At 39.8% G+C, this 21,442-nt stretch overlaps 1 protein-coding gene across 1 annotated transcript in view; it reads right to left on the reverse strand.

The window, feature by feature from the left end:
- Positions 1-21,442, reverse strand: part of col25a1 (collagen type XXV alpha 1 chain) — a 719,149-nt gene that overhangs the window by 245,350 nt on the left and 452,357 nt on the right. Inside the window, exon 5 of the mRNA XM_082152225.1 lies at positions 20,081-20,107. The gene's annotated coding sequence lies outside the window, so the exon portion shown is untranslated. The remainder of the gene's footprint in view (positions 1-20,080; positions 20,108-21,442) is intronic.

The following is a 21,442-nucleotide window of genomic DNA, read 5'->3' on the forward strand; positions in this document are numbered from 1 at the left end:
ACGTGTCTAGTATCTGTAAAACCGCATTTTTCCATCTTAAAAGTATATCTAAATTATGTCATATGCTCTCATTGACAAATGCGTAACAATTAGTCCATGCGTTCATGACATCAAGGCTAGATTATTGTAATGCTATTATGGGTGGTTGCCCTGCACGCTTAATAAACAAATTACAGCTGGTCCAAAATGCAGCAGCTCGAGTTCTTACCAGAACCAGGAAGTATGACCATATTAGCCCAGTTCTGTCAACATTGCACTGGCTCCCTATTAAACATCGTATACATTTTAAAATATTGCTGATTACTTACAAAGCACTAAATGGTTTAGCTCTGCAGTACTTGAGCGAGTTCTTAACGCATTATAGTCCTTCACGTCTATTGCGATCTCAAAATTCCGGCCAGTTGATAATAGCTAGAATATCAAAATCAACTGCTGGCAGTAGAACCTTTTCCTATTTAGCACCAAAATTTTGGAACAGTCTTCCTAACATTGTCCGGGAAGCAGACACACTCTGTCAGTTCAAAGCTAGACTAAAAACACATCTCTTTGACCTAGCATACACATAACACATTATACACTTCCCATAAATCCTGATCTACTCGTTACATCATAAGAAGAATGGCGTCTACGCTAATATTAGTCTCTCTGTTTATCCCTAGGTTTACCGCAGTCCGCCGGATCCAGGCTGTATCCAGATCTGATGAAGGAACTGCGCCTGGACGCGACGACAGCGCTGTCCTGAAATGTCAACTAGGCTCTTCCCTGTGAAGGCCTCCCTCCCCTCCCTTTACTCATCTACAGATAAAGCATTGTCGGGATAATTCCGGTTCGCTTGGCTACGTGGAAGCGATACAAATTCTGTATTATTAATTTTAAGGCCAGACAAGTAGTATGTTGACGGTTGATTTGTCGGGAAGGACTACACACCTGCGCACATATATTCAAACACACATACCTATAGACTGAACTCGTAATACGCATGTGCCTCACTGGTTCGCGTTTTTGAAGTTTGCGCAGAAAGAACTTAAGAGTTTTCTGTTAAAACGGTGTCGTGTTAGTGGCCCATAAGTTAATAACTAATAATCGTTGCGACGGAAGTGAATCAATCAAAATGAACTTTAGCTGGACAATACATTTATTTTAGAGCTGCTGTAAAGCCAAAACAATCTCTGTTACTTTAATTTCCTATTATCAATGTAAAGCCGCTTTGGAACAATCTACATTGTTAAAAGCATTATATAAATGAAGATGACTTGACTTGACGTGAAGTGTTTGATTGTACTGCTTGCTGCTGAACTCAAACGATTGATCTTTAATCCTCAGGCCCTGTTTCCACCTAGTATTAAGATGTGTTTTAGTTGATCTGATCACAAGAAGATGAAGGAGACGCATTCCCGTTTAAACCTGGTCTCTTTTGTTCACTTTCAACCACTTCTGTCCTGATTTCTTTGAGTAGAGGAATTTTCAGCAATGAAAATCTCAAGAAGCTTTATGACAATATTTTAAGATATCAAATGTTCATTGATGCCGTGTTTCAGGTAAGGTGCGTTTGAATGAGAAATGTGTGCCATCAAAGAAATGTGTGCCATCAAAGAATGGATCTCACTCACAAAGCTACTGTATATCACCAGAGAGAAAATCAGATTCTACACATCATCATTTGGACTACTTTGCTAGTGCTTTTTGACATTTCTGCAATAAAAAAAACACTGTCTGTCTGGTACATTTCTCTTATAGACTGTAGACCTGTTGTATGTGTGTGTGTGTGTGTGTGTGTGTGAGTGTGTGTGTGTGTGTGTGTGTGTGTGTGTGTGTGTGTGTGTGTGTGTGTGTGTGTGTGTGTGTGTGTGTGTGTGTGTGTGTGTGTGTGTGTGTGTGTGTGTCTGTGTGTGTGTGATTTTTGATTCAATTTAATGTTAATGTTTTATATACTATATTTGTATATTTGTACTCTATCAAAACAAATAATGGCAAGTACTGTAAAAAATATAAATTAGTATACAATGTATAAAAGATAACAGGTCTGTTTTGGGACAGGGTAGATAAGGCTCAGGTGTGGCTCTGTTTTGGTTTACTAAAGGCTGAGAATCGGTACTAAGAATAAAACCTATTCGGTCCCAGTGCAGGGCCAGTTGTGGTTTATTAATTGGCTGAGACTCGGCCCAGCTAAGTTGGTGTCTCAGAAAGTCAGTGAATGTGGTGGAAAAGTGGTTTAGTATCACTATATTTTACACCAAGAACAGCTATGTGCTAAATCCATCTGGCTTGTGGGTGTGATGTGTGACATCGTTCAAATTGTCAACAGTATACACTCCAAAGCGCTGTCTCACCGGCTGTTAAAGGTACTGTTGGATGAGATGGATGTGCAATATGGTGATGTGTTGTACCACCAGGAGGTTAGATGGCTGAGCCAAGGAAAAGTTCTCAGGAGATTTTTTTGATCTGAGTGATGAGATCAGAGTTTTTTTCAGGAAAGCAAGAATGATAATATTCAAGTGCCCACAGATAAGAAATGCCTTTCTGACCTGGCTTTCCTTGTGGACTTCATAGAGCTTCTCAATGTTTTGAAAGTTCAGCTCCAGGGAAAAGACCAGATTATCACCCAGCTTTTTGATCATGTCAGAGCCAGGCTTGTGCAAAATTCAGAATTTCAGAATTGGCCTCCATTCAATTCATGAATTGGAATTTGAATTGAATTTACTCCGCCCCACAGGACGTTGAATTGAATTTGAATGACAGGAAGTGGAATTCAATTCATGGCAATTCAAAGAAATTCCACACAGTCACACAACAGAAAGAATGTGTTGAGTCTCGCATGCATTCAGTGTTAGGAAGGTTACTTTGGAAATGTTATTGCTTAATGTTAGTTACCCATTATAGATGTGGTTTGGATTACTTTATTTGGATAACTTTATCAATGCAAAGCAATTTCGTTTTAAGTCGATTAGTAACTAATTGAATTAAACATTTTACCTCAGTAATACAACTAAATACAGTTACACTAATTTTGTAATTTAATAACAGAAATTTCATTTCATGTAACTATTTACTCCTCAACCCTGCATACATTTTGTTCTAAAATAGATATTGATCAAATTATTGAAATAAATTACCCCCTCAGTGTTGTTTAATTAGTTTTGTTCCAATGTCATTTTCATTTCAAAGTAATCACACAAACACAAAGTTGTTGTAAATGCAGTTATCATTTATTCCAATGCAAAAAATTACTGAGCAACACTGTTGCATCTAATTCTCAATAGCTCCTCAAATGTTTTTTCATTGAGTCTGCACCGTTCTGGTCTGAATATCTTTCCTGCAACACTAAAGATTCTCTCAACAGGTGCAGAGTGAAGTTGTAAGTGACTTCTGAAACTTAAAAAGTCCAGTGTTGCCCATCAAATTGTGCTTTCAAACAAAATGTCCACCTCAAATTGTTTAACAACCATTTTAAATACTTGGTTAAAGTAAAGCATTCTGGGAAATGGAGTCATGTTCCATCATGTTCCACAAAATTACAATTACAATAAATCAAACTTAATTATTTGTTCTGTGACTAGAGCTTTTAACATTCATTGCTGGGGGAAAACATATCCTTTTAATGTAATCTGTACAAGTAGTTCAAACTAATATAATTTATAATGCAATCATATCTGACATATACTGTAAAGCTTCATTGTTAAACACTTCACTTAAAATATGTATATGAATTTCTTTGAATTTTTATTGAATTGCAATTCTGCTTCCTTTAATTCAAATTCGAATTGTAATTCTAGATCCTGTTTTTGACATCAATTCAAATTCAATTCAAATTCAAGAATTGAATTGGAATTAAGGAGTCATTCTCAATTCAATTCTGAATTGTGCACAAGCCTGGTCAGAGCCTTCAAACAAAAACTACTGCTGCTCAGAAGACATCTTTCAGCAGGTAACATTCACAATTATAATATTCACAAAAATGTATGTGCAGTTATTATAATTGTTAATTATATTTAGTTTGCATTCATATCCAGTGGTGTAAGCTCTCACTCTGGTATTTTTTTGTTCATCAAGCTATAACATTTGTGTTAATCTTTCTTAAATTATCATGGATTAATATCCTTCTTTTGTCAGTTATTTAGTTTATTTGTTTTTACATGCCTGCTTTTCTCTTCTGTCACTCCCAGTCTCACGCTGTTCCCCTCTTGTTCTCTCTCACCCCACATCCACGGAATTTAGCCCATTTTCCCTGTCATAGAGAGGCAGGCATAATGAAAGAGGAGTTCTCATCATCTGTTCTCAGCAACCTTATCCAGGAGTTTGACAGTCGCTATGAGGACACAGTGCTACTGACTTTGAGTTGTTTGCTCAACCCTTCAACATCAGTGTAGACACAGTCAGTGACGATATTCAGATGGAACTTATTGAGCTTCAGTGTAATTCAGAATGAAACACAAGTTTAGGTCCCTTTCCTTGACAGGCTTCTTTAAATGTGTTCCAGCAAATAGGTACCCAAAGGTGTGCAAACATGCCCAAGTGATGCTGTCTCTGTTTGGCAGTACCTACCTCTGTGAGCAGACTTTCAGTCTGATGAACTTGAACAAGTGTAAACTGAGAAGCAAACCAACTAACTCTCACCTACATAATATCCTGACTTTGTCAGTAAGTCAGCTGCAGCCCAATATGGAAAAACTTTTGAAACATAAGTATTCACACACATCTTCAACCTATCGTTACAGCAAGCCACTTTCCCCCATGTCTGAAAACTGCCACTATAATCCCCATTCCCAAAACCTCCAAAGCCATTACCAGCATGAATGATTACCGGTGTGACAATCAGCGGCTGGAGTGCCCGCGTGAGCCACTGGGGGGCACTCCTTCTCTATTTATCATTTCATCTTATGGCTTTACCTGGACTGATTATGCTTTATGTCATTCACCTGTTTTAGATTATGCTTGTTAGCTTCTCTGATTTGAGCCTTGGTTTTCCTTTGTCTCATTGTGAAGTGTTGTTAGACTGTCACGCTGCAAGTCTGAGCAATTACCTTGTATCCGGTTCTAGTCTGAGTATCCCTGTTTCCTGGACACCTCGCCTGTATCTAGTTTACCCATTTGCCTTGTCCCTGTATTGTACTTCTGCTGTATTGGACTGCTTACCTGGACTCTGACCCTCTGCCTGAGTATGGGTGTGTGGATCGTCACTCACTGTGGGCGTCACCGAAGAAATCAGCTGTGGTCCCAAACCAGTGCATTCCGCCAAGACCGTACCAAGTAATCCCAAGCCCAGATCACATAAGAGGATTCCTAACCGAGCATTGAAGAAGCTCGTCGCATCCGCACAGCCGAGTCCATTCATCGCGTCTGCACAGGCGAGCCCGTTCTCCGCACCGGTCCTGTTGTACCTGCTATCCACGTGAGTCCTGCTGAGTCAAGTGAGTCAAGTCCTGCCGAGTCAAGTACCGAGTCAAGTGAGTCAAGTACAGAGTCAAGTGAGTCGAGTCCCGCCAAGTCAAGCGAATCACGCCCAGCTGACTCCAATGAATCACGCCCAGCCGACTCCAATGAATCACGCCCAGCCGACTCGAATGAATCACGCACAGCCGACTCGAATGAATCACGCCCAGTCGACTCGAATGAATCACGTTCAGTCAAGCCGAATTAATCCAGCCAAGTTAAGTGGAGTGAATAGCCCTGCCAGTTTAAGTGAACCCAACCTTGTCAAGTTGACTGAATTCAGCTTCGCTGACCCAAAACCACTATTGGATCAAGAAGTTATAGCTGTCCTCTGTTCCACCTTCCAGAAAGGCCGACCCATAGAGATCTACGTAGAGGAGTTTTTGGCTCTTAGCCACCTGGTTCCTTGGGATGATACTCATATGATTGAGTGTTTCTGGGGCGGGCTGAACGACGACATTGCAGAGTTGATGCCAGAGGGAGGTTTCTGGCTGGACCCTGGCGCAATACATTGACTTCGCCCTGCTGTTGTGTGGCTCTCCTCTCACAGTGGGCGAGGATGAAACCGCCTATCGAGTCAGCCAAGTCAAACCCACTGAACTGGAGCCCCGTAATCGCCATGGACCAGACGCTAGGATCATCCAGCCCATAGCACGTAAACTTGTTTCTAAAAGTGCCGATCTGGCGTCTAAATTGTTCGATCCCTCCCTAATGTCCGTCAGAGGGGCTCTCAAGTATACTCGTCACGTCAACCCAACTAAGCCCACGCATCTAGTCAATTCTGTCGATTCAGCGCGTCATGTCAGCCCTGTTGAGCCAGTGCTGAAGGAGAGTTCCGCCGATGCAGCGTTTCACGCAAACCCCGTCGACCTGGAGCCGCCATACACTACAGCGCCCCCTCGCTTACGTGGGCGGAGGAAGAGGAGGAAGAAGACCCGCTCGCCAAGCTCCGGTGGGCATTCCTGGACTCCTCGCGCTGCCGGCCCCGCCTCTGCGCCTCGCCCTTCCGGCCCCACCTCTGCGTCTCTGTACTTCTGCTGTATTGGACTGCTTACCTGGACTCTGACCCTCTGCCTGAGTATTCGTTGTGTTATCTGGATCATCCTTCATTAAAGCCTGCTTTTGGATCTCCTCTGTCTGTTTCCTTGTGCAGTTTCATGACAACCAGCCAATTGCTCTCACCCCGGTGATTATGAAATGATTTGAGAGACTGGTTTTGTCCCATATTAAAGCATGTATCCCTCCTGATCTCGACAAACACCAGTTTGCATATAGCAGAGATCCCCAAAAGTTTTACTATGAAAGGCTAAAAATCTAAATAGATTGAGGGAGCTAAACCATTTAGTGCTTTGTAAGTAATAAGCAATATTTTAAAATGTATACGATGTTTAATAGGGAGCCAGTGCAGTGTTGACAGAACTGGGCTAATATGGTCATACTTCCTGGTTCTGGTAAGAACTCGAGCCGCTGCATTTTGGACCAGCTGTAATTTGTTTATTAAGCGTGCAGGGCAACCACCCATAATAGCATTACAATAATCTAGCCTTGATGTCATGAACGCATGGACTAATTGTTCCGGATTTGTCAATGAGAGCATATGACGTCATTTAGATATATTTTTAAGATGGAAAAATGCGGTTTTACAGATACTAGACACGTGACTTTCAAATGAAAGATTGGTATCAAAGAGCACACCCAGGTTCCTAACCGACAACGAAGACTTGACAGAGCAGCCATCAAGTGTTAGACAGTATTCTAGATTATCACGTGAGGAAGTTTTTTGTCCAATAATTAGAATCTCTGTTTTTTCAGAATTAAGTAGTAGGAAATTACTAGTCATCCAATTTTTTATATCACCTATGCATTCCGTTAATTTTGTGAATTGGTAAGTTTTGTCAGGGCGTGAAGAAATATAGAGCTGAGTATCATCGGCATAACAGTGAAAACTAATTCCATACTGAGCCTTGTGGTACGCCATACTGAACTTGTGATCGATGAGACATCTATTTATTTATAAGCCCCAGGAACATTTGTGTAGACCTGGCCCAGTCTTTTATTTGTCCTTGTTTTAATGTCCACATTTTTGTAAAATTTGGGCAGAACAGTCTTTAGACATGAGTGATCAAAGTTACCTGCCACAATAAAAATGCTTTCTGGGTGTTTGTTTTTCTGCTTACAGGTGGCATTGTGTAGCTTTGCCATGGCTAGCTTAACATTGGTTCGGGCATGGACGTAAAAGGCAGTGATAAAGACAATTGAGAATTCCCTGGGCAGGTAAAACGGTCTGCATTTAAGCGTTCAAATTTTACATCGTCCATCTTGTTAACGAGGGAGCTGGCGTTAGCAAGAAAACGCTGGGAACAGCAGGTTTGTGCGGGGCTAATCGTAGCCTCATTCTGATACCGGTCCTCTTTCCCCACTTCCGCTTCCTCTCACATCTCCGCCTGCATCTCTCCTCGGTGGGTCTGGTGTTCTTTGTGCATACCGCTGAGTGCATAATCTCTAACCGGATGGAGCCAGTGTCACTGGGTGCACGTCCCAAACACCAGTCCCTTAGACGCAAGATTTCTGTCCGTGTGTAAGTTTTAACGTTACTATTTCTAACGCTACTAAAGCTGCTATAGGGAGAGCTCCGGGTCGCTGCGACTAACCGTGTTGCCATCTTAAATGCTAGTGGGCTATGATATGTGATATGTGATATATGATGTGATCACATATTAATGTGATATGATATTACATTAAAGGAAAATTAGGCTTATTAGGCAACATTGTGAACTTTTATTCCGCCACATTGCGGAAGGTCATTGGGACCAGTATGTTAGTCTTCATGGGCCAGTAACTCCATTCATTCAATCTATTAAGGAGGCAGAGTTGCAATTTAGGCTTTTCTTTGGCTCTGACATTAGCCCCCATTATGTGCATGATATTGCCTCTTCTGACTCACACACTGGCCCTGGCTTTAGTCTGGACCCACAGACTAGCCCTGGCCCTCATCCTGACCGTCTCGTCTCCAACACTGACAGTGGTCCTATTCCTGATTCAAACATGGACTCTGGTCCTCAACCTGATCCTGACCCTCTCTCAAACACTGATCCTGGGAATTTTCCTAATTCAGACACAGACACCCATGCTCACCCTGGCCCTAGTCTTGTCTCAAACACTGACTTTCTCAAACATGGACCATGGCTTTCATCCTGGCCACATTCCTGATTCAGAAATGGACCCTGGTTGTAATCCTAGAAATGACAGTTATCCTTGTCTCATTGCTAATTGACTCTCTGCCTTTATCACTGTAAAAGCCGCTTTGGAACAATCTACATTGTTAAAAGCGCTATATAAATGAAGATGACTTGACTTGCCTGTTAGCCCATATTTGCCACTGAACATACTTTCATTGATTATTAAGATTTGTCTGTCCATGGATATGTCTTTGCTTCACAATTTTAATAGAGTTTCTGCTATTTTCAGAGACCTTTCCCAGCCATTTTTGCCAAGAATATATATCAGAGAAGCTTTGATAAATCTTTTGCAACTTGAGATGGAGGAGAACTGTTGCATTAGCATGATAAAGTTGTACAAAGGAGCTGGACGAGCAAGTGGCCTTGCTCAAAAACTGAAGAAGCTGTTTGGCCAGCATTTTCGCTGGATGTGATCATGGATTGTAATGAGACATGTTTTCTTTGGATGGTTTACCATAAAGGACATCTACTGGAAGAAATAAACGTCACACTATTCAATGTAGCATTTCAACATATACTGTAACATTCTTTTACTTTGATTATAAGGTTGGACTGTTATAGTGTTTGTCTGAAGATGTACAGTAGTTCTGAAAACATTTTCCTGCTTTTCTTCAGGACTCCCAGAAATGTTTGACTGTAACTGCAGTGTTATTTATTTAGTGATTTTATAAGCATTATTTTTTTAAGTTTTAAACTTTTTATTTGTGTGAAAGATTTTTTTCTCTTTTGCTATATTGATACTTTGAGTTATTTTTACAACATAGGCTATACTTTGTATACAATGTTTTTATTGTACACTTTGTCATTTAGCAGTATTTTTTGTTGTCGAGTTAGAAAATTATATTCTCTTTTAACTAAAGCCTAAGTCTCTTTGGCTTATGTATATATAAGAAGTACCTTGATAATAATCATATCAACATCAATAATAATAATAATAATAATAATTCCATGAATATTTCAATCTGGTGCATTTCGTATGTAGTTTAAGACTTAGATTTTAAAATATACTGTAAGGGAAAACCAAAGTTTTTATGTTTAAAAAGCTGATGACAAAATTATGACAATATAACAATATTTTTGGTGAGTTTATAATGTAATACATTTCTCATAATATAATAATTGTTATTATATTATGAGCTCAAGATTTTATTAAGTTTTGAGAAAATTATTACATTATGGACATTTTATTACAATAATAATGTAATACAAGGTTCATCGGACTCAGTGAAATCTTGGTTGTACATGGTTGGAAATTGAAATCCATGGCTTAGTGTGGATGTCAAAACCAAAATGGCATATTACTTAACAATTAGTTAATAGTCATGTGCCTCAACAAGTAAAGTCATAACATAATGATACATTTGCAAATCATTAGTTAATGATTAATTAAAGCAGACAACTGGAAGTTGAAGTACATTGCCTTGACCAACTGTGGTAATTAACGCATTAATTTACACTTTTAGTTAATCAAATAAGTTATTAAGGAATTAATACATTATGACACATTTAATTAATAACAATTCATACATTACTTAATAATCATAAAATGTCAGTTTAGTTTTAGTGAGTTTCGTTAATGGTTTTGTTAGTTTTAGTTTAGTTTTTATTTTGCACACCCATTTCTATTTAGTTATTATTTTATTGGTAACACTTTACAATACGGGTGCACTAATAAGCATTAATTCATGCTTAACTAATGCACAGATAATCATGTGTTAATGTATGACTCATGAAGTACTAAACCATTAATTAATGATTACTGCATCAGTAACTAATAAAGATTCTAAATGATTAATAGATTAAGTAATGTATGAATTGTTATTAATTAAATGTGTCATAATGTATTAATTCCTCAACTTATTTTATTAACTAAAAGTGTAAATTAATGCGTTAATTACCACAGTTGGTTAAAACAATGTACTTCAACTTCCAGTTGTCTGCTTTAATTAATCATTAACTAATGATTTGCAAATGTATCATTATGTTAGGACTTTACTTGTTGAGGCACATGACTATTAACTAATTGTTAAGTAATATGCCATTTATGGGTTTTAACAGTTTGCACATGCAGTGAATGTACTGTCAAAGAATGTGTTCGAAGGATGGGTGAGTTGGGCTGCTCACAAATATCAGCACACCAGAATCTGAACTCCTGAAGCTGTTACACTGTGTTTAAACTGGACGAGACCAGCTGTCTACACTGGACATGACAGACCATTGCAAGTATATTTGTCCTTCGTAACAGAACTAGCACAAAAGCTCTTAGTACGTCAGAAATAGAGTGTGGCATCAGTTTACTGTCTGGGTTTTGTCGTGTAGAGTCGTGCCGCGTCCAGTGTAGTATAATGGACGTTCTATTGTCTTTGTCCAGTCTAGACACAGTGTTATGAAATAGCAGCGCTCGACCGCATGTTTTCAGTGTTCCACGACCTCAAGCTTAACCTGACATAGTCCTGTGCCATGAACAACAAGGTTCATCGGACTCAGTGAAATCTTGGTTGTACATGGTTGGAAATTGAAATCCATGGCTTAGTGTGGATGTCAAAACCAAAATGGCATATTACTTAACAATTAGTTAATAGTCATGTGCCTCAATCATGTATGACTCATGAAGTACTAAACCATTAATTAATGATTACTGCATCAGTAACTAATAAAGATTCTAAATGATTAATAGATTAAAGTCCGTTGGACGTTCGCCGGTTCCCGCCTCAGAACCAGCGGGAGCGGGATTAAGAAAACAGTCCTGTGCAGGGCTCTACTATCGGCCATCGGTGTAAATGGAATTTAAGCTAAAAAGCTTAGGTTGGTAAGGAAATCTCCATCCACAAGCAAAGCTGAGACATTTTCACTGTCTGACTGGGTGAAGGCAAGCCTGAATTTCCAGAGAGAGGACCATGTGCTATCTCGTTATATCACAATTATAGCACAAATTTGTATAATTATATATGTGGCAGGGTGAGTAATTTCCCTCCCACATATTTAGAATGACAGACTATCAGCACTTGATTCTTGTCTGTTTAAAGACTGTGATTACGCTACCTGGGCATGCGTCATTGCTAGCTCCGCCCCTTGGTGCATGCACACTTTCATTCAAAGGTAGGTTTTAGCTGGTTGTTGCAGTGAGTTCATATGCTCTAGTAAATTGTATATTCATTTATTGTAGCTGGAATAGCGTTTTGAGGCTTTGTGGTGGTGTGCAGGCTGTTACTACCCCCAGGTAGGTCGAATCTATTGGCATTAACATTGTGCTGCTTATGGTAACACATGTCTATTTTGTTCCAGCTGTTTTGGTTCCTTTTTTACTTTTACTAATATTTAATTCCAATATTTAATAGTTTTGTTTTAGTTTTTATCAGAAAGATTGATTTCTTTGAGGGGGTGCTGTCTTTATGGGGATTGATAGTTTCCTGCATGAATGCTCTTAAAGGACAAGTTCGGTATTTTACACTTAAAGCCCTGTTTTCAGATCGTTTCTGATGAAATACAATGGTTAAGATTGAAATTTGGACAAATGCTGCTGGCCCGAGAATTTTCGGTTTCTGTGGTAGCACCCCCCCACCTCCACAATGGTTGCATAGGTGCACTGGAATAATCCTTCCTAAAACGCATTAAACTTTCGTTTACAAAGACGTGAAACTCACCGAGTGGTCAGGGGTGTTCACTGATATGCTCACACAAAAATCGCTGCAAAAGATGCTTTCCAACAGGTTTTATCATAGTTTTTGTCCAACTCCATTGACTTGTATTGGATGAAAAACTACGATAAAACCTGTTGGAAAGCATCTTTTGCAGCGATTTTTGTGTGAGCATATCAGTGAACACCCCTGACCACTCGCGGATGAATCCAATGTTTTGAGGTGAGTGTGCGGCGGTCAATCACCACGCCGGTGTGAATACGGGAATTAAGAATCACAGAATATACTTTTTGGAAGTATGACCAATATTAGAATTTTCAACGGAAAATGACGTCTGAACAAGTAAGTAACATCCACTTTTGTTCTGATCAACTAAGGGGGAAAAAAGCATTGCAGTAAATCGCGCTGATTAAATCTAACGATCGCTTATCATATCATGTCAAACCGTGCAAATCATAAGAGCAGTTATTTTGTACAAACAAATAACAATAGTGCTATGAAATAAATGGTGTATGAACGGAATCCCTGTCATGCATAAACGTGTTATAATATAACATAATACATATTACGACAGGAAAATGTTCACTTTACCGATCTGATTCAGATCCAATACTTGACAACGGAGGAGGCGGGTTTGATTTTCTTGGAGTAGAGGTGAATTGCTCCCTCTCATAGCTAGCACAAAATAATTAATATTTACCATAATAGCAAAACGAGTTCACGGCATCTTTCAAAAGCCCTGCCGATGTTTATCCTTGTTTTCGCATGGGTCCGGTTGCAGTCTCTTTTTTTCTCTAGCCACTCCGAAGTTCAAAACTATCTGGAAACTCTGCACAACAAAGGAAACTCTGTAACTGTGTAAATTAAGCGAACAGGTGCACTACTAAGTTACGTAATTAAACTATTGAAGTGTCTTACCTGTCTAGCAAAAAAAAAAAAAAAAAAGCTGCCTCTGCGTCCGTTTTGAACCCCTTTAAAACACTGAGTTCACGGCATCTTTCAAAAGCCCTGCCGATGTTTATCCTTGTTTTCGCATGGGTCCGGTTGCAGTCTCTTTTTTTCTCTAGCCACTCCGAAGTCCGAAGTCTTTTGGGTTTTACAACTGGTAATTCTCCAGTTGTCACTGGTGATTGTCGTTTGAAACATTCTGGATCCGCTATAAGTTTAATTATTTCAAGTGCTGTGAGAAAAGGCTATAAATCTACACCTCCAACACTCACACGCAATATAGCCTACTAGCCAGGACTCCTCCTTTATGTGGACAGATGTGACATAATGACGCAAAGACATGCTCGAATTTCCCGTGGAAATCCACCAGTACCACTGGAATTAAAATCATTATTAAAAGCTAACCGATTTGAATCGAGCTAAGGCAAGCAGATAGTTTTGAACACTTTTTTTTTATTATTATTATTTTGGATAATTTTTAACACAAAGTTACAGACTGCAGCTTTAACATGAACTAAGAATGAACAATACTTCTTCAACATTTATTAATCTTAGTTAATATTAATTTTAACATTTACTAATACATTATTAAAATCAAAGTTTGTATTTGTTAACATAAGTTAATGCACTGTGAACTAACTTGAACAAACAATGAACAGCTCTATTTTTATTAACTAACATTATCAAAGATGAATAAATACTGTAACAAATGTATTGCTCATTGTTAGTTCATGTTAGTTAATACATTAACTAATGTTAAGTAATGAACCTTATTGCTTTTTGCATTTTGTTTCTTTCCTTTTTTGCTATAGTGATTTTTGTCTTTTGTTCCAGTTTGACGCTGACTAAAGCAGAGTTCACACTGCATGATTTTGCAATTTTCACTCGCTGACAGATTTGTGAGGTATTTGGAATGCGAAATATCTGGACCGGTCTATGATTTAAAATCCTGCTGTGTGATGGCGCTCCCTACACTTAGGACTGGCCAGCTTCGCTGACGATGACCCCGCGCCCGCTCTCCGTTTCCCTTTGCTCAAGCCGCGCAAGAAAAAGCGCTGTGCACAGAGGATGCCAGAGCGGACGAATACGAGCGAGCACACGCCGGCCCAGTCCCTGCATGCCTCACTCTCTCCCAGAGACACAACCTCACCGGACCCATTTACACAGGCGGACCAGCGCCCCTCTCAGTGAGCAGCCGGTCTCGTCTCTTTTGGGGCATCAGACGAGGAGGACGTCAAGGATGACAGCCTTTTCCTCACTGCATCTGAATGTGAGGAATGGACAGGCTCCGTGGCCTACCCCGCACCCTCAACACAAGCCAGTACGAGCGGCGTGAGAACCAGCCTTGACGCAGGGCTTCTCCGCGTGCTGACTAGGGCCGTTGAAGACCTTGGGCTTGAGTGGTCTTCGCCCGAGAAGCCCACGTGTAGCAGACTGGACGAATGGTTCCTCGTTAGCTTGGGCCCCCTCAGCAGAGGCCTGCGCCTTTCTTTCCTGAAGTACACGACAAGCTAACAAAGTCGTGGAAAGCGCCACATTCAGCTCGTCTAAAGCCTTCTATTTCCTCAACGCTCTCGACTGTTGACGGCGCTGTGGAAAAAGGATACGAGACGATTCCACCCCTCAAAGAAGCACCTTTGCCCACCCACCGCCATAGGATGGAAGGCTAAAGCGACTCACCCGTCCAAGCCTTGCCGCGTCACTTCAGCTCTCGTCGGCCGAGCCTACCATGGCTGTCCTCCAAGTTTTTCAGGCCAAACTTCTCCGCTCGATAGATGAGTCTGGAGCTGAACCAGAAGCTTTCAGAGACCTGCGCAGCACCACTAACCTGGCTCTGCGAGCTACCAAATCAACCACCCAGGTGATCGGCAGGAGCATGGCAAGGCGAAGGCGAACGGAACGATCTGGCACCCCCGTCCTGACTTGTGGGCCCTCCATGTATGGCCCCTCAACGGGTAGCCACGGACCTCCCAGAAAGGGTTCTGAAAACCATCACTGAAGCGAGAGCGCCCTCAACCAGGCGTCTTTACGCTCTAAAATGGTCAGTGTTCTCCGCCTGGTGTACAGAACGGAGCCTGGACCCCTACTCATGCGGAGTGCCAAAGGTGCTCTCCTTTTTACAAGAGCTTTTGGACGCAGGGATAACAGCATTTCACGCTCATGTGGCCGGGCAATTACTGGGAAGAAACGACCTGGTCGTGCACTTCCTCAAAGGGACCAGAAGGCTAAACCCACCTCGACCCCCCTCTGTGCCTGTCTGGGACCTCTCCATGGTCCTGGAGGCCATGAAGGGAGCCCCATTTGAGCCGCTTCAGTCAGATGACCTGAAGCCTCTCTCGCTCAAAACTGCTCTCTTACTAGCACTGGCAAGTCAGTCAAGCGAATTGGTGATTTGCAAGCGCTTTCAGTAAGCACTTCCTGTCTCGAATTCGGGCCCAACGACTCCAGAGTCGTCCTTAAGCCGAGGCATGGGTATGTTCCTAAAGTGCTCTCCACTCCGTTCAGAGCGCAGGTCATCTCGCTACCAGCTCATCCCTCGCTACCAGCTCATCCCTCGCTAGAGGACGAAAGAGACGCGAATCTTTTCTACTCTTAGAGTCTTTTTAGTGCGTTCTGCCCCGTTCAGGCAGTCAGAACAGCTCTTCGTATGCTTTGGCAGCCGCACCAAATTGCTCGCGGTCACAAAGCAAAGATTATCACGCTGGATAGTGGACGCTATCTCGCAATACGAGAGACCTCTCGAAAGAGGTCGCTAATATTACAGTCCCAATAGTCATTATTAGTCGTGCATTGCCGTTTGAGCTGCGCGCGCTGAAGCTGACGCTTTACTACAGAGTTAATTCTTAACCAAATGCATCCAATATGAGATAAATCAGATATAGATAGGCCTACAGAAAATAAACAGTATTACAACTTACATTTGCACAAAACAAAAGGCTGCGAATGCACACGCAAACTTACAGTCATGATGAAGGTGTAAAATGGTCCCAAACATAACTCCGGCGCGCTCGCTTTACATGTTTCGCGGTTGAGCAGCACGCACACGCATAAAGACCTGCTTAATCGATGATCGATAAGTTGTATCGATTAAATGTATTATCGACAATTAATCGATCGTCGATTAATCGTTGACATCCCTAATATAGACTAATTAATGTCATTTTATTAATAGATTGATGTGCCAAGAGTGACAGTCTTCACGTAGACTGAGTTAAGCTAGAGTCTTGTGACAAAAATTATAATAGGACATTATAGCAATAAAAAAATCATAGTACTTGGATACTTAAGTAAATTTGAAGGCAAATACTTTTGTACTTTTACTCAAGTGAATGTTTAAAGGCAGCACTTCTACTTTTACTTGAGTCATATTTTACCTTGAGTATCTTTACTTTAACTCAAGTACATGGTATGTGTACTTCGTCCACCACTGAGATACAGTTCATGAACCCTTTGCACTAAAAGCACAAGTATGATCTCATTTGAAAGCTGACACCTGGTAGTTTATTGTAAATGTAGATTAATTATTGTCATAATGAAAAAAAAAATTTTTTTAAATAGCTTCAAAGTTTTGTAAAGTTATTAGAAATTTATTTTTATGAAACATATTCATGACAATAAAATTGAAGTGGGCACTGTAGCAATCTAGAAATGCACTGCAGCTAAAGCCATATGTGTGACCATGTTATATTTAAAATCTGAAAATGATAAGTCTAAAACTCTGTATTTAGTTAAATGTTTTTCAAGATCATGTCAAATTACTTTATTTTGGGCCTAGCTAGCATGTTAGCTTAGCACACCATCAATACACGACCATTTATGAGATTAAAACCATGTTTGTGCTCTAAACGTACTTTATAACGCAAGTGGAGGGTTTTAAATAATCTTCTGTGATCTAATTTGGCTTCAGATAAAAAAAAATCAGACAGAAAATATATTATTTATAGAATTATGTACAGTGATAAAGTCTATATCGATTAGCATTACATTATAAATATAATCTATTATTATAAAAATACCTGGCATTGCTTGAAGAACACAGGCAAATCACATATCATTGCAATTATGTTTATTGTTTTCAAAACGTCTGTATCTGCATATTACAGCGATCTCTGTGTTAGCTTTGTGTGTAGCTGCTAATGCTATCAGTGACGTCCTTGAAGGTCACATGATTATGGCTCTTCTTCATGTTCCATATATGGAGTATTTTTGTGCATATAGCGCCCTCAGGCTATTGGTATGAATTGAAAACACAGCACATCTCAGTAAGAAGCGCTCATAATGGGCTTGTTCGACTTCATGCAGCTCTGCGCAGAACGATCGGCGGCTGACTTGAAGCAGTGCATGCCGGTTAGAAATTTTGTCCGACTTGATACAGCGCCGACGCCACGTGACTGTGACGTATGGCATCAAAGTACCGCGAGAGCGTTTCGAGAGTAGCCGGAGAACTCAGCCAGCGCAGCTTCTCAAGAGCGGCTGCACTGGGCTGCAGGAGGGCTGATGACGACACAGCTGTTCCACGATTGGCCGGATTCACCGCATGACAACGATCACGTGTGTTTCGTGTTTATTCGAACACCTTTAGTTCCTCTAATGCTCTCAAATCAGTTTATTATAACAGTGAACACTCTTTTCATGTCGTTGTCATGTTATATTGTGTCATGTTTATCAAATTAAAACTGCTTAAAAAACGTAGACTCCACTTCATTGATAGTTGCTTATGTTGAACTTTATTCTTGTTCAAACAGACGCTGTATGAAGCAGTACATAAAGTATTGAATGAACATGTCTCATGAAATGAAACATCTGTGTATTATTTGGCAAATATTGCATTTATTTCACTGCAGCTGTGGTAAAGTATGCAAACACCACGTGAGCGGTCACTACGGGAACCAGAAAGTGTCCGACTTCACGTCTCCGTTTGCAGCTCCTCCCCGCCTGCACGCGGCTACTCTCGCCGATCGGTTACATCCAGCCGCAGCCGATGTCGAACACACCTACTGATTACATCGACGCATTTGGGTATAAATTCAATAAATATTATTCCTGTCTATAGAAATATGATGTGAATCTATGAGAATATATCAATATTTCTCCAAGTCTGCACATTTTTTAGCTAAAAGCCCTGAGGGACGTTGTTTTGTGAAGCACTGTCATGACGACAGCACGGAGTTTTTTTTATGAATGGACCAGCTGACGGTCATAATTCATATTAAGTATACCCAACGCAAAGATTCTTCACTCTTCTTCACTTCGCTCTTCACTCTTGGTTAAAAGTATGTGTTAGCCAGCTGAGAGTATATGATGAAATCAGTGAAGAAATTAACTGGAAAACATGTTTGTTTCAAATGAAGTGGAGTCCCAGTTCACACCCACCTATTACATCATCATCGCTGACCAGTGGCAGTTTGTGTTTAACACCTGGTATGAAGTTTTCTAACAGTTTGCTATGGAAGCTTGTTTCCGCCACTGAAAAAAAAAAAAAAAAAAATTGCGACTTTTTATCTCACAATTCTGACTTTTTTTTCTCAGAATTGCGAGATATTAAGTCAGAATTGTGAGATATAAAGTCGCAATTCTGAGAAATAAAGTCGCAATTGCGAGATATAAAGTCAGAATTCTGAGAAAAAAAGTCAGAATTGCGTGATATAAAGTCAGAATCGTGAGATATAAAGTCGCAATTGCGTGTTATAAAGTCAGAATTGCGAGATATAAAGTCAGAATTCTGACTTTTTTACTCGCAATTGCGACTTTATATCACGCAATTCTGACTTTATATCTCGCAATTGGGAGATATAAAGTCAGAATTGCATGATATAAAGTCCCAATTGCGAGATATAAAGTCAGAATTGCGTGATATAAAGTCGCAATTGCGAGTAAAAAAGTCAGAATTCTGACTTTATATCTCGCAATTCTGACTTTATAACACGCAATTGCGACTTTATTTCACGCAATTCTGACTTTATAACACACAATTCTGACTTTATATCTCGCAATTCTGACTTTATAACACGCAATTCTGACTTTATATCTCGCAATTCTGACTTTATAACACACAATTCTGACTTTATATCTCGCAATTCTGACTTTATAACACGCAATTCTGACTTTATATCTCGCAATTCTGACTTTATAACACACAATTCTGACTTTATATCTCGCAATTCTGACTTTATAACACGCAATTTTGACTTTATATCTCGCAATTATGTTTTATAAAGTCAGAATTGCGTGATATAAAGTCGCAATTGCGAGACAAAAAGTCAGAATTCTGACTTTTATATCTCGCAATTCTGACTTTATATCACACAATTCTGACTTTTTTTCTCAGAATTCTGACTTTATATCTTGCAATTGCGACTTTATTTCTCAGAATTGCGACTTTATATCTCACAATTCTGACTTCATATCTCGCAATTCTGAGAAAAAAAGTCAGAATTGTGAGATAAAAAGTCGCAATTTATTTTTTTTATTTTTTTTTCTGTGGCGGAAACAAGCTTCCATAGTTTGCACTGGTGAGTTGAACTACCAGATCAAATTCAAAAGCACCTGCAAAAATGGCCAGATTTTGTGATACATCACACCCATTTGTTCTTCATTTCTTCTTTAATACTGGCCTTGACATGGTACATTCTGCAGAATTTTTTTTTAATAATATTGTTAATTCATGTTTATAAATAAAAAAATAAAAAATAAAAAAACTGCCCTGACATTCAAACTGTCATCTTTGAAACCATAGAAACTGATATTATGTGATATTAAATATTTTTTTTGTGAAGCTATGAAAAATGTGATTGTTGATGTAAATAGTGTTAAAAGGGTTCTTACCTTATCACCTCTTGGGCCAGGTGGACCCTAATGGGAATTATAAAAGAGAAAAAAAAAATAATAATTAAAGTTTGCTCCATAAGCTGAAACGTAAAAAAAGAAAAGGAATAAACGTGTTACACATGGATTGTATACATTGGTGTGCTGTACAGGAATTCCACAAATAACACATGTCTACAGACTATAAAGATGCATAGTATCCCACACATGCTAAATTCAGAGTGAATGGGATTATGCCTTTAGTGGCACGCTCCAGTTGTTCTACTCAGTTTCAGGCCCACAAGGTGACTCTCTCTGCCTTTCAACATGATGACCTAAATTCTGTCTTCTCCCACTTTGAACGCATTAAACTTTAAGTGTTGTTTTTGAATATGAAATCTTTGCAGTGTTATACAGTATGACAGACATTTGCTGCTCAGCATGGTAATGAAATTTGGTGATTTCTTGGTACAAATGTGACCAGCTACAAAAGGTCAGTGCTTGTTTGTATGCACAAAGAGTGATCTGTAAGTTGTCTCACAAAGTATCCATTGGATCTACTGTAGTCTACAGACAAAGACGGAGACACAGTTGATGCCATGATGCCAATGCTGACGGGAGAAAGTGTTCCTGGGCTATTCACATGTAAGACTGGAAAAACTGGAAGAACTGGAAGAGAGGGCAACTCTGAGAAAACAAAGGAAATTAACATTTGAACTCTCTCTTGTGAAGTTAGCATCACCATTAGAGACGCAAGTCTCACCTCAGTATCATCCTAATCTACATCTCTTTCCCTCTTCCCCTATTCCTTCTCTCTCTCATGCTGAGATCACCAAAATTCACCCCAAAATCTATATGGTTTAATGCAGGGGTGCCCAATCCTGCTCCTGCCGATAGACTGTCCTGCACAGTTCATCTCCAACCCTAATCAAACACACCTGAAGCAACCAATTAAGGTCTTCAGGATCACTTGAAAATTAAAGGCAGGTGTGTTTGATTACGGTTGGAGATGAACTGTGCAGGACAGTCGATCGGCAGGAGCAGGATTGGGCACCCCTGGTTTAATGTGAATAATTATCATACAGTTGTAAGATTATTTAGTCATTCTAACAGGTCAATTTAGCTCAAAAGGAATTATTAATTAATTTATAGGGAATTCGAAAGAATCACTTATTACGAACGAGCAAATGACTCGTCCAGGGTTTATTTGAACCGGCCGCAAATATCAGCTCTGCAGCGGATATAAATATCCAAACTATAGTTAAATACTATTTGTTAGCAAGGAAACTTAGATCAGCAGTTTAAGACATTAAATTCGTAAGCACATAACACAAGTAGCACTTCTCTTTAAAATACAAACAAGACTTTATTGATTATTCTAAC

The sequence above is a fragment of the Leuciscus leuciscus genome (genome assembly GCF_965113295.1).
Source record: "Leuciscus leuciscus genome assembly, chromosome: 2".
NCBI lineage: Eukaryota > Metazoa > Chordata > Actinopteri > Cypriniformes > Leuciscidae > Leuciscus > Leuciscus leuciscus.